Source organism: Gallus gallus, chromosome 4 (assembly GCF_016699485.2).
Source record: "Gallus gallus isolate bGalGal1 chromosome 4, bGalGal1.mat.broiler.GRCg7b, whole genome shotgun sequence".
Taxonomy (NCBI): Eukaryota; Metazoa; Chordata; class Aves; order Galliformes; family Phasianidae; genus Gallus; species Gallus gallus.
In genome coordinates, this window is record NC_052535.1 from 18,618,842 (window position 1) to 18,633,167 (window position 14,326).

The 14,326-nt window shown below is 44.9% G+C and overlaps 1 long non-coding RNA gene across 1 annotated transcript; it reads left to right on the plus strand.

Annotated features, from left to right (window-relative positions):
- Positions 1-6,670: 6,670 nt before the first annotated feature.
- Positions 6,671-13,989, plus strand: LOC112532368. The gene is made up of 2 exons (XR_005859529.1): positions 6,671-6,731; positions 12,839-13,989. It is a non-coding gene; the product is annotated as an uncharacterized LOC112532368 (long non-coding RNA).
- Positions 13,990-14,326: the final 337 nt, after the last annotated feature.

Below are 14,326 nucleotides of genomic sequence, written 5' to 3' on the forward strand. Positions count from 1 at the left end.
GAACACCTCCAGGGACAGGGACACAACCTCTCTGGGCAGCCTGTTCCAGCACCTCACTACTCTCATAGTAAAGACTTCTATGACATGCTGAAAACCACTGTGCAGGGGAAAAGAAGTCATCACGGATAAGCTCCTGTCTGAAATGATGTTTGCGTACAATCAACAGATAGTAATTTGAAATAAATTAAAATCTCTATTAAAATCTCAGAAACACTGAAGTGCAAAATGGTTGCCTAAATAAGAATTGGATAAAATTCCATTAAGAGACTTAACAGTTATGAGATAACCATCTTTTAAAAATAACGTTTCTTCATTGTGCCTCACCAAACCTTAAGGTAAATAGCATCAGGTAGGAAAATACTCAGTTTTTCCCACTGTTCATATCCCAGTGCCTGTATGAATGGTTTTTCAGAAATCTAGAACAATTTCTTAATGATGGAAAGCCTCTGCTTGTTGCTGTCGTTCTGAAAGGCAGATGTTGATGACTGTATTTTAAATGGTCAACTTCTTGCTACCATCTCTGAAGAAGATAAATAGACAGTGAACAGGTACACCTAAGATAAAAGTCCTAGGGAAATAATATTAGCTAAACTAGTACTGAAGATAAAAGGTAAAGGACTCCGATATGCCCTGAGACATGCCATTTACCTTTGCTTCCTGCACTTCAACATTCCTAAGAACAAGGTATGAGGAAACATTGTCATGGTTTTGTAACTTTGCCATTGGTATTCCACATCATAACATCATGGACAAAAGAGAAGAACTACGTATCCCAGAGGACCTCACGGTCAGAGAAGGAAGATACATCACGGAAGATACGTCATCTGGTTGCATGCAGTCTTCTTCACTTTTGCTTGCTACCGGGAGAGGAGTGGGTGTGCTTTCCAAGCCGTGCGCCTTCATCAAGTAGGGCTTTCAGTTTCGGAAACTCTCTTCTCTCTCTCTCTCTCTCTCTATCGCTCTTTCGCTCTCTCTCATTTCATTTGATTTATTATCCTTACTCCCAATTAGATTGTATTATATCGTGTCATCTTGCATTCCAGCATCGTAGTTAGTAAAATAAGTTCTCCTTCTTAGATCGTTGCCACTGCTCCGTTTTTTCTCGGGAAGCTGGGGGGGAGGGGGCCCACGAGCCTACTGCCCCTCTGTCGCAGGTACAGATCTATCTAGGTAACTCTGTGACAAATTTTTTGGTGGAGAATGCAGGCAAACGTCTGAAGCTTTTAACGTTAGTAAGAAAAAAGGATTTCGTTAAGCCAGACTGTGAGACTACAAAGCATTGCTGGTGTTGGTGTGACCTTCATAGATTAGATTATAGCCTGGGCAGTCCGCCAAACTCCAGACACTGTACAGAGTGGTTTCCGTTTGTTTTCTTTTTTTTCTCCTTCTCTTCACCCCCCCCCTCCCTTTAGCAGTTACCAGCTATGAGGTTGCTCTTTATTGTCAGAGCACTGTATAAGGGATTAAGAGCTATCATGTTCCTTGCCAGTTACCGGTCTATGATTAACATCTTGATGTCTTGCTGTGGAATTGTGTTTATATATAACCAAATAAGGGCACTGATAGAGGCACCTGTCTGGTGACTTTATGCAATGTTGTATAATTTGAATTTTGAGACTTTCGAACCAGTTTCCAGGCTTCCCTCTCAGTTTGTTGAACGTTTTTCAAATACCAAGTCAGTGCTCATACTTGTGTGCATGTTATCAATATCCTTGAATGTATTCCTCTTCATTCGTGCTAAGTGGAAGAAGCCTCCTCCAAGACCAGAGAATGATGACTGGCAAGGAATATGGAAAGGTTTAGGAAGAATCTTAGAAGTGTGGGGACCCACTATACATGGGATTTCACTCTTGAACATCTGTGGGATCCCGAGAAACTGAGCCAGCATTTGAGTCAGGGACAGTGCGGCTTAGATAGATCAAAGGAAGTACGGCTTATCTGGGGCTTGGCTTGTGCCTACTGCGCTCTGTATAGTACTGTTCTGGAGAGAGAGAGTTTCCAAGCAGAGGTGCAAGCCAAAGGGGGAAATCTTCAAGTCAGACCTGATCAGTCACAGCAGACACCAGTAACAGTGTCAGTAGCCCCTGTAGAAGGCAAGAAATGGAAGGGGGTGTCCTTGCGTCTAGAGCGAAAAAAAGAAGAAGAAGAAGAAGAAGAAGAAGAAGAAGTGGAGGAGGAGGTAGAGGAAGATCCAGGCGAGGGGACTTCCTCAGAACCAAGAAAGGCAAAAGCAAATACTAAGAGGCATGAAGAGGAGAGCGATGAAGAGGAGATCTCTATTACTGTTCATTGGCCTCTCAAGATGACTGAAATCCAAAGCTCAAGGAAGGAATTTGAACGACGTTTGAATGAAACTATTGTCACCTGGTTGCTTCGCTGTTGGGATAGTGGGGCCAGTAGCCTGTCTCTAGATGGTAATGAAGCCCGCCAACTAGGAGACATTGCCAGAGACAAATCCATTGACAGGGGAATTAGTAGATGTTTGGATGGAGCTGCAACCCTCTGGGACCGAATATTAATAGCTGTGAGGGAAAGGTATCTCTACAAAGAACTTCTGCAGCCTGCAATGAAAACATGGGATACAATTGAGAAAGGCATCCAGTATTTGAGGGAAATAGCCCTGGTGGAAATGTTATATGACTCCAATTTTGCTCTTAATGATCCACGCCAAAACCATGATCCAGAGAGAGTGAGGACAACACCTGAAATATGGCAAAACCTTACAAGAGCAGCACCAGACAGATATGCCCCCCACACTAGTAGCAACATTCCACAGATACGAGGACCAACAGAGAAAACCCCTATTTTTCGAATTGATTCTTACACTCCAAAACTATGAGCAACATCTACCCCCAACACACGTTTCCATTTCAGCCATCTCAGAGTTAGCAAACAGACTGGGTGAAGTACAAGAGCAGGTGTCTCTATTGATTAATCGTGATGAACCCATAATAGTATCAGAAACGTTTGACGAAGATCAGGATAAGCAAAGGGGCCTAATGAAAGAACTTATCAAACTAATGAAAATTCAATTAATTAAAGAAGATGGATCCCCCTCCTCACCTGTATCATCAAAATTTTCAGCTATTGAAGGCAAACGCTTTCCTGCTCGAGTGAGAAACAACAACAAGACTGCTTCGCATGTTGCCTTGTGGCGTTATCTCCGTGACCATGGAGAAGACATGAGGAAGTGGCATGATCAAGATACTCCTGTACTGCGAGCACTGGTGAGAGAATTGCAGAATAGACCAACCACCAGTGTAGTTCCTCCAGTTACCACAGGTAATGAATAGAGGGGCCCTGCCCTCAGTCAGGGGAGGTAGAGGGATAACAGAGTTTATTGGACTGTGTGGATCCGATGGCCTGGCACATCAGAACCACAGAAATATAAGGCACTGGTGGATACCGGTTTCACAGTGCACTCTAATGCCCTCGAATCATGAAGGGACAGAATCAGTCCATATTTCTGGAGTGACTGGGGGTTCTCAAGAACTGACTGTGTTGGAGGCCAAAATAAGCCTCACTGGTAAAGACTGGCAAAAACACCCTATTGTGACTGGCCCAGGGGCTCCATGCATACTGGGTATTGATTACCTCAGAAGGGGCATTTCAAGGATCCTAAGGGGTATCGATGGGCCTTTGGAATAGCTGCTGTAGATACAGACAACATTAAGCAGCTATCTGTTTTGCCTGGCCTGTCAGAAGATCCGTCTGCTGTGGGGTTGCTGCAAGTAAAAGAGCAGCAGGTACCGATTGCCACAAAAGCAGTGCACAGACGGCAGTATCAAACCAACAGGGATTCCTTGCTCCCCATTCATAAGTTGATTCGTCAACTAGAAAGTCAAGGAGTGATCAGCAGAACCCATTCACCCTTTAACAGCCCCATATGGCCAGTGCGTAAAGCCAGTGGAGAATGGAGGCTGATGGTAGACTACCGTGGCCTGAATGAAGTCACACCCCCGCTGAGTGCTGCTGTGCCGGACATGCTAGAACTCCAATATGAATTGGAGTCAAAAGCAGCCAAGTGGTATGCCACCACTGACATTGCTAATGCCTTCTTTTCCATTCCTCTGGCCACAGAGTACAGGCCGCAATTTGCCTTCACCTGGAGGGGCGTTCAGTATACTTGGAACCGTTTGCCCCAGGGGTGGAAACACAGCCCAACCATTTGCCATGGGTTAATCCAAACTGTACTGGAACAGGGCAGTGCTCCTGCAATACATTGATGATATTGTTGTGTGGGGCGATACAGCAGAAGATGTTTTTGAGAAAGGAGAGCAAATAATCCAAATTCTTCTGCAAGCTGGTTTTGCTATTAAGTGAAGCAAAGTGAAAGGACCTGCCCAGGAGATTCATTTCCTAGGTATAAAGTGGCAAGATGGGCGCCGTCACATCCCAGCAGATGTGATCGACAAAATCACTGCCATGTCTCCACCCATTAATAAGAAAGAGACACAATCTTTTCTGGGTGTAGTGGGCTTTTGGAGAATGCATGTTCCAAACGATAGCCTTATTGTAAGCCCCCTGTATCAGGTGACGCAGAAGAAGAATGATTTTACATGGGGTCCTGAACAGCAGCAGGCTTTTGAGCAGATCAAACAGGAGATAGCCCGTGCTGTGGCCCTGGGGCCAGTACGGACGGGACAGGATGTAAAGAACATCCTCTACACTGCTGCTGGAGAGAAAGGTCCCACCTGGAGTTTGTGGCAAAGAACCTCAGGGGAGACCCGAGGCCGACCCCTGGGATTCTGGAGTCGAGCATACAGGGGGTCTGAAGAGTGCTACACTCTGACAGAGAAGGAAATCTTAGCCGCGTATGAGGGGGTTAGGGCTGCTTCCGAAGTAGTTGGTACTGAGACGCAGCTCCTCCTGGCACCTCAACTGCCAGTGCTGAACTGGATGTTTAAAGGAAAGGTTCCCTCCACCCATCACGCTACTGATGCCACTTGGAGCAAGTGGATTGCACTGATTACACAACGAGCTCGAATGGGGAACCTCAGTCGTCCAGGAATCTTAGAGGTGATCATGGACTGGCCTGAAGGTAAAAAGTTTGGAGCATCACCAGGAGAAGAAGTATCACGTGCTAAAGAGGCCCCACCATACAATGAACTATCAGAAAATGAAAAGAAATATGCCCTGTTCACAGGTGGATCATGTCATATTGTGGGGAAGTATCGCAGATGGAAAGCTGCTGTGTGGAGCCCCATGCGACAAGTTGCAGAGGCCACTGAAGGAAAAGGAGAATCAAGCCAATTTGCAGAGGTAAAGGCTGTCCAATTAGCCTTAGATGTCACTGAAGGTGAGGGGTGGCCAGTGCTTTATCTTTATACTGATTCATGGATGGTGGCAAATGCCTTATGGGGGTGGTTACAGCAGTGGGAGCAAAATAACTGGCAACGGAGGGGTAAACCTATTTGGTCTGCTGAACTGTGGAAAGACATTGCTGCCCAAATAAAGAATGTGGTTGTAAAGGCGCGTCACATAGATGCTCATGTGCCCAAGAGTCAGGCTACGGAAGAACAGAAAAATAACCATCAGGTAGATCAGGCTGCCAGAATTGAGGTGGCTCAAATAGACTTGGACTGGCAGAACAAGGGTGAATTATTTCTAGCTCGGTGGGCCCATGAGACCTCAGGCCATCAAAGAAGAGATGCAACATATAAGTGGGCTAGAGACCGAGAGGTGGACTTAGCTATGGATGCAATTACACAAGTTATTCATGACTGTGAAACATGTGCCATAATTAAACAAGCCAAGAGAATGAAACCTCTCTGGGAGGAAGGGCAATGGCAAAAGTATAAATATGGGGAGGCATGGCAGATTGACTATATCACCTTGCCACGATCTTGCAATGGTAAGCATTATGTGCTCATCATGGTGGAAGCGACTACTGGGTGGCTTGAAACATATGCAGTACCCCATGCTACCGCCAGAAACACCATATTAGGTCTTGAGAAACAAGTTCTGTGGTGACATGGCACCCCAGAAAGAACTGAATCAGATAATGGGACTCATTTCAAAAATTCTCTTATAAATACTTGGGCCAAAGAACATGGCATTGAATGGATTTATCATATTCCCTATCATGCACCAGCCTCTGGTAAGATTGAACGCTACAGTGGGTTGTTAAAAACTATGCTGAAAGCAATGGGTGGTGGAACATTTAAGCACAGGAAGAAGCATCTGGCAGAAGCCACCTGGTTGGTCAACACTAGGGGATCTATCAGTCGTGATGGTCCTACCCAATCCAGCTCCCTACACACTGTAGAGGGAGATAAGGTCCCTGTAGCACATGTAAAGAGCATGTTGGGAAAAGCAGTTTGGGTCCTTCCAGCCTCTGGAAAGGGCAGACCTCTCCATGGAACTATTTTTGCCCAGGGACCTGGGTCCACTTGGTGGGTGATGCAGAAAGATGGGGATGTTCAAAGTGTACCACAAGGGAATTTGATGTAGGGGGAGTGCAGTCAGTAGTTCTATGTATATGTATTAAGCATGATATAATGATGTAGAATAAGGGGTGGAATGTCATGGTTTTGTAACTTTGCTATTGGTATTCCACATCATAACATCATGGACAAAAGAGAAGAACTACGTATCCCAGAGGACCTCACGGTCAGAGAAGGAAGATACATCACGGAAGATACGTCATCTGGTTGCATGCAGTCTTCTTCACTTTTGCTTGCTACCGGGAGAGGAGTGGGTGTGCTTTCCAAGCCGTGCGCCTTCATCAAGTAAGGTTTTCGGTTTCGGAAACTCTCTCACTCTCTCTGTCTCTCTGTCTCTCTCTCTCTCTCTATCGCTTTTTCGCTCTCTCTCATTTCATTTGATTTATTATCCTTACTCCCAATTAGATTGCATTATATCGTGTCATCTTGCATTCCAGCATCGTAGTTAGTAAAATAAGTTCTCCTTCTTAGATCGTTGCCACTGCTCCGTTTTTTCTCGGGAAGCTGGGGGAGAGGGGGCCCACGAGCCTACTGCCCCCATGTCACGGGCACAGATCTATCTAGGTAATTCCGTGACAAACATTTTTCTTATATTCTCTACAAATGTTTAACAAAGCATCTGAGTAAATGCATTATGAATAAAAGCCAAGGTTTTTTATTATTATTATTTTGATGAAGAAAACATATTCCAATATGCAGTGTGTCTGAAATACCTTCCAAATTAGCAGATCAGTCTGCAATCACAAAGCAGCATAGATCAGAAAAAGAAGATCTGAGCAACTAAAGGACCAAACACAAGACTTAGAGCAGATGAACTGAGATTTTTGGGGACTATGAAAGAATACTGGAGGGGAGAAAGTATTTTGGTCAAATCATAATCCTACAGACTGTGTAACAGTATTGAACACCAGAGTTACATATGAGAAACCAAGTCTAACATTTGAATTAAACATTTTACTTTTATCTTTTAAAAGACTGGAGTCTTTTAGTATTTAGATCTCTAATTTTGCTGAGTCATCATGTTTCAGATAGACATTTAAAAGGATCTGGTTTACATTAAGGCTATATAAAAACTAGTTAATTAGAGAACATCGCATTTCAGAAGGGGGTGACAATTCAGTCTGAAGACAGTTCAAAGTAAAATAGTAGAAACGGTAAGTGAATTGAAAAATACAAAGAAATGTTAGGAGTCAATGAGCAGAAAATTTACAGTATGCTCTCAAAATATGTAAATAGGTCTAAGCAGACAAGGATAAGAATATTTGCTAATCAAGGCAAAATAGAAAATATTGAATTTAAGTAATGGCAAGAAAAAATAAAGAATTGGGGAAGATTGTATAGTACAGCAGTGTTTAGCATAGAGGAAGTGGTGAAATAATCACTAGAAGACAACTAAATTAGATATCCTGATATTCTATATGCTTAAAGATAATATACCTCCATGGCAGCAACCTATTTTGTTAAAAAGAGAATAATCAGAATAAATAACAAATGCCAAAAAACTTCAGCTAACTTTGGCTTAGGACAGTGCATGATCTCTCCAGTAGAATTACTTTGAGTAGAGTTTAAATAAAAAGGTATTCCTAACATGAAAAATAGTGACAAGAGGACTATTTTTCATGTTTTTCATGGTACTGACACTATGATATCTTACCTCCCTAGTGTTTTATTTCATATACAACTATTGTATCTTTGCTCCCCCTCTTTCAGCTTCTCCTCCTCTAGTTCTTGATTAAAATTAATCAACCTCACCTAGTCATGTTTTTTTCTGGTCAAAGAGTATAATTTTGTAGTTATCTCTGTAAATCAACAATTTTAGACTATTACATGGTAAGAATGAGAAATAAATCCCTCACTACTGAAGCCTCCTTCATGAAGATCTTGCATGAAAAGCTTCTGTTGAAAGATAAATGAGCTGGTAGGAGATCTGTATTGTGATGCAGTTCAGAATTTCTGATTTCTTTTCTTGTTGGTGCACACTGTAGTCTCAACAAAATGCCTTACAGTAATTGAAATGAAATTGTAATATTATAGTAAGTAGGTCAGCAACTGAAAGAAGCAATTGCAATCAATAGAGGTATAAAGATGAAAGATTCTTAGACAGGATTGCTTTATGATTAATGAATTATATCTGAATGTTGAATATTACGAAAATATTGCAGTTTTATTTGCTTGTCCTTGACTAAACCGATAGCCAGGAACGATGGTATCCAAATCAGGGTGTAGAGCAGTAGGTATTCCTGGAACTTGTGAAGAGAAGCTGAACCAAAACAGAAGATTTGGAAGTATTACTGTATGCATACAAGAAACTGAATTATACTATGCCTGTTCGCTCCGCATCCTCACACACAGAGAGAGCTGAGGTACTATAAGTTCTATGCCTTGGTCTTCATTGCCACACAGGCTTCCCACACTTCTCGTGTCCTTGAACTTCCAGGCAGGGGTCAGGGTAGCAAAACCCTTCCCCAGTGTAAGAGCAAAGCAGCTCTGAGACTACTTCATGAGGCTGAACGTGTACAAGTCTATGGGGACAGATGATATCTGATTCTGAAGGAACCAGCTGATGTGGTTGCTACACTGTTCTCCATCATATTTGAGAAGTTGTGGCTGTCAGGCAATGTCTCTGGTGACTGGAATAAGGGAAACATCACTCCCATTTTTAAGAAAAGGAGAAAGAAAGACCTGGGGAACTACAGATTGGTGAGCCTCACCTCTGTGCCTGGGAAGATAATGGAGTAGATCCTCCTGAAAGAGAGATTAAGGCACGTGGGAGTTGAGGAGGTGATCCAAGACAGCCAGCACAGTTTCACAAATGGCAGATTGTACCTGACCAATCTGATAGCCTTCTGTGATGGAGTAATGGCACTGGTAGATGAAGGAAGGCCAACTGATATTGTCTACCTGGAATAGTGCAAGGTCTTTGACCTGGTCCTGCATCACACCCCTATCTCTAAACCGGAGATATAGGGATTTGAAGGCTGAACTAGAGAAGAGAAGGCTCCAGGGAGACATCACTGAGGCACTCCAGTACTTGAAGGGAGCTTACACGCAGGAGGAGGACTGACTTTTTACAGTTTGATAGTAATAGGGCAAGGGAGGATGGCTTTAAACTAGAAGTGGGGAGATTTAGGTTACATGTTTGGCAGACATTCTTTACTTATAGGGTGGTGAGGTTGCCCACAGAAGTAGTGGAAGCCCCCTCCCTAGAGGCATTCAAGGCCACGTTGGATGGGATTCCAGACAGCCTGATCCAGTAGTTGGCACCTCTACCATTCATATATAAAAATGTAGATTATTTTATCCAGCCATTGTTTTTGTTGTTATTGTTAATCATTTGCTAAATAGTATTTGAGATTAAAGTTTTCATGAATTAGGTAGGGCTTGAAAATGAACAAATTGAAACAGAAAAATAAATAATGCAGAAAACCTGGAGTGCAACTCCAGTGTCATGGTTTTATGATTTTTGGTTATTGGCATTCCACATCATAGCACCATGTAGTGTACTGGGAGTTAAAGAGTTAATGCTCCAGTTCTGGGTACCTGTTCCCAGAAAAGAAGGACTACATAGTACATACCCCAGAGGACTTTGCATTGTTCTGTTTCCATTTTCCATTCAGAGGGAAAGATAAAACTGCTCTCATATCACAAGACGTACCCTCTCTTTTCTCTTCTAATCGGCCTGACTAGATGTCTTGCCTCAGCGTTAGAATAAGTTTCTTCAGTTTTTCAGACATGTTGTCAAACAACAAGTCCGAGAGCCCCTGGAGAGCAATAATCAGCCAAGGTGCGGCAAGGGACAAGGCCACACACCCATATGGTTTCTAGTAGCCAAGCCATTTAATAACTGCACACTATATAGAGTGTGTGCTAAGTACAACAAGGCACGGTTCTCATAACTTGCAGTTGCTTGCAGCTTGTCTCACGGCACCTGGCACAGCGGTCTCTATCGCAGCTCCGCATTCCTTTCGCCTACTCCCATCGTTGTTCTGTGTGAGACAGTGATCCATAGCAGCTGTTTTGCTTGCACTGACCCAGGGGGAGATAAACATGACCTCCCTGGGTCAGCCGTCAATCCACAATTCCCCCGTTCTTTTCTTGCGCAAGCAAAACAGCCGAGGTAACCTTGGAGAGCATTTTCTTAGAAACAGGAATAACCGAACAAATTATGAGGATTCCAACCACCAGCAACATCAGTAGATGAAGGCCCTCCTTGAGAAGGCCACTAAGCCATCCCATGACCTTGAGCTAATAACAGAAAGTCTATGGTAGCATGATTTTATAGCAAGGTATGCCATAAGCTGTTTTGATCAACCAGAAGCTGTTCAAAAAAAGTGCAACCCTTGCAGCAAGCGATAAAAGCTCAATGTTATTACATTCAGGGGTTAACAGAGCACGCTTCATGCGGTCAGAGCGGTTAGAGAGACTAATGTTTCAAAACTGCACAAACGTAGGAGCAAACATAGTTAATTTTCCTAAATAACAATGTCCACCTATCACCTGGCTGAGGATGCCCTGCCACACTCTGTCTCCACAGATCAGAAAGATGTCCGGAACCATTGCACCATATAGTCGTGTTGTTACCTTTTACCATAGGCACCCGAACCCTGTCTTTTTGATGTATTGGTGCCACAGTAATCACCAGCAGCCCGATAAGTAAATTTACCACCACTAGATACATTAGTCCAAGAAGTCCAATTTTTTTTGACGTGTTCCCTATCGCCTGCGACCCCGTAAGTTACAGTTTCTGGGGATCACAAGGCAGCGAGACATTTAATCCAGCAAACAGTTCTGCGGAACATCCCAGTCCATGTAGAAGCCGCTGTAGAGTTGGTGCAGGCAGTTGTCACCGTCGGTGAGAAGGTGCAGCAAGGTCTGCGGAGGCTGCTGCCACTCTCCGCCCCCCCCCCCCTTCCCACCCCACCAGACTGCCCCACGCCAGCTTTTGCAGATCGACGGGCACCACAGCGCTAGGGCAGTGAGTGCATCTCGATGTAGTCCTGGAAGCCCTGCACTCCCATGGAGAGCACCAGTTGGAGGCGGCTGAGGCGGTGGCTGCTGTGTGGTCTGGGCTCAGGCCAGCAGTTGCGGGGGGACGGTGAAAGCAGCGTGATCCGGGCTTGGACCGCTGGAGGCTACGGGCAGCCATTCAGCAGGGGGTTGTAGTGCCGCCGCCACAAAAAACAGATTCTCCAAAGGTGATAGTGACAATTTGCCTAAATTTCGGATGTCAGCAGGAGTGTTTGAAGAGTGAGAACAGGACCCTGCAGTTATGGAGAGAAGGGCCTCACAGCAAGAAAAGGGAAGGTAGCTTCACAGAGTAGAAATAAGAGGCAAATAGAGATAGTTTAGGTAGAGAGTGTTAGAAAACAAGGGATTCCAAGCACTTTCACAGACACTAGGTCTGGAATAACAAGGAGGATGAAGGCCATAAAGATAAGGACTGGAGAGCAGCTCAAAAACATTTGGCAGGGAGGTGATTAGATGTCTACAGGGCAAGCTGAAACCGGTTCAGGGGATGACCCCCCTTCAGGGTCAGAAGTTTGCAGCGAGGAAGACTATGAGCCTTCACAAGGAAGACTATGAGCCTTCATCATCACAACCTACTACAGACGTGTGAGGGGGGGAGGGACTGCATGCTAATGGGCTCTCGGGAATGTAATGAATATGTATCCGAATTCCTGTCATTGATTATGTATTAGTTCGACCTATATCTATAGCACAATTTCTCCTGACAGCGTGCAAGTTATGTGGAGCGATCCCCCTTGCACCAGGGTGTACGCGCGTCACCAATAAACACATGCCTGCTCTATATCCTTACTGGCTATAGAGTCTGATTTCCGCACATCAGTGTTAACATCTGCAGTAAAGATCCATTGGATTATCTGTTTTGCAGCCTCTGATTTAAGGCTGTATTCACTAATGGTGTTTCTAGCTTGCTGCAGTAATTTCCAGTCATGCAGCTCCCACTGACTGCCTTGCTGATTATATACAACTGGATAAGCAATCTTAGATGCGACCTCCCAGTTTCCCTCCAGGATTGTGTCCCTGAAAACTCTGGACCACTGGGGTGGGGTTGATGGCACTGCAGCAGGCAGTGGAGGTGCACTTGGTACAACAGAACCCCTTGGCTGGCCCCAGAGGGCTTGTAGCCCTTTATCTTGTCATGCACCTGAACCTCCAGGTGCTGTGGCCTTTCAGTTAATGCTTTCCCCTAGATGTCATACAGTCCCATATATGATCTCTTATATCACACCATTCCAAAACACTGAACATTATTGACATCTCTGTAAAGTATTCATGCCGTCGGGCCCATTTTACCAGCTCCGACAGGTCTTTAGGAGATACTTGCTCCCCACTCTTAAAAAGAAAAGTTAAGAGCAGTTTCTCCACAGCTTCCCACTCCATTGTGAAGACAGAGGACAAGGAGCGACCCCACTTCCAGCTACCACAACACTTACAGCGTGTCTGATGCCCTGCTTCTAGCTACCGTGACACCCCCAACGTATCTGACGCCCCGCTTCCATCTACCGCGACACCTGCAGCTTGTCCGGTGCCCCACTTCCAGCTACCGCGACACCCGCAGCTTGTCTGGCGCCCCGCTTCCAGCTACCGCAACACCTGCAGCTTGTCCAGCGCCCTGCTTCCAGCGACCGCGACAACCACAGCTTGTCTGGTGCCCCGATTCCAGCTACCGTGACACCCGCAGCTTGTCCGGCACCCCGCTTCCAGCTACCGTGACACCTGCAGCTTGGCCGGCGCCCCACTTCCAGCTACCGTGACACCTGCAATGTGTCCGGTGCCCTGCTTCCAGCTACGGTGACAGGTCTAGCGTGTCTGGCGCCTCATCTGCCAGCTACCATGACAGTTCTAGCCTGTCCGGTGCCCCGTCTGCCAGCTACTGTAACACCTACTGTGTGTCCAGCACCAAACGTCTGCCACCGCTGCCTCGGCTCCGTCTTACTCCAAGGTTCCTTTGCTGTCCGATGTTACTCCAAGGTCCGTGTTCAATCTTACTCCAAGGTCCATGTTTGATCTTCCTTCGAGGTTCCTTTGCTATTCGGGCGCCAATTATTGTCAAACAACAAGTCCGAGAGCCCCTGGAGAGCAATAATCAGCCAAGGTGCTGCAAGGGACGAGGCCACACACCCATATAGTTTCTATTAGCCAAGCCATTTAATAACTGCACACAGCCGTTTATATAGAGCGGTACAAATAGCATGCTAAATACAACAAGGCATGGTTCTCATAATTTGCAGTTGCTTGCAGCTTGTCTCACGGCACCTGGCACAGCGGTCTCTATCGCAGCTCCGCATTCCTTTCACCTACTCCCATCGTTGTTCTGTGTGAGACAGTGATCCATAGCAGCTGTTTTGCTTGCACTGACCCAGGGGGAGATAAACATGACCTCCCTGGGTCAGCTGTCAATCCACACAGACACACTCATTTTATTTGATTTATTAACTTCAATTCTAATTATTTTGTATTATAGTGAGTTATCCTGCATTCCGATATTTTATTTAGTAAATTAGTTTGCTTCTCCTCAGATCATTGCTGCAGTTTTGTTTTTAGACCCATCTCTCTACCCTTTTTCCCTTTCCCGAGGCATTGGTCTACGGGTTCCCCTGCCCCACTAGTCATGGAACCAGGCCAAACCAGCCTGTAAACAGTTGACAATTAGAATGCAGTGCGAGAGAAATGTTCTATTTCTTTCATGTCAGACAGCATTTATGGTCATAAACATATGGATGCTCCCCTCCAATGTGCATGATGGATAGACATGCATGAAGACTGTTTGGTGATCCATACACCAGTCCTCATTTCAGTTATGAGAAGTCCAGCACTTAAATAACAGCCTATTTCTCCAGAAGCTTCAAATCTTA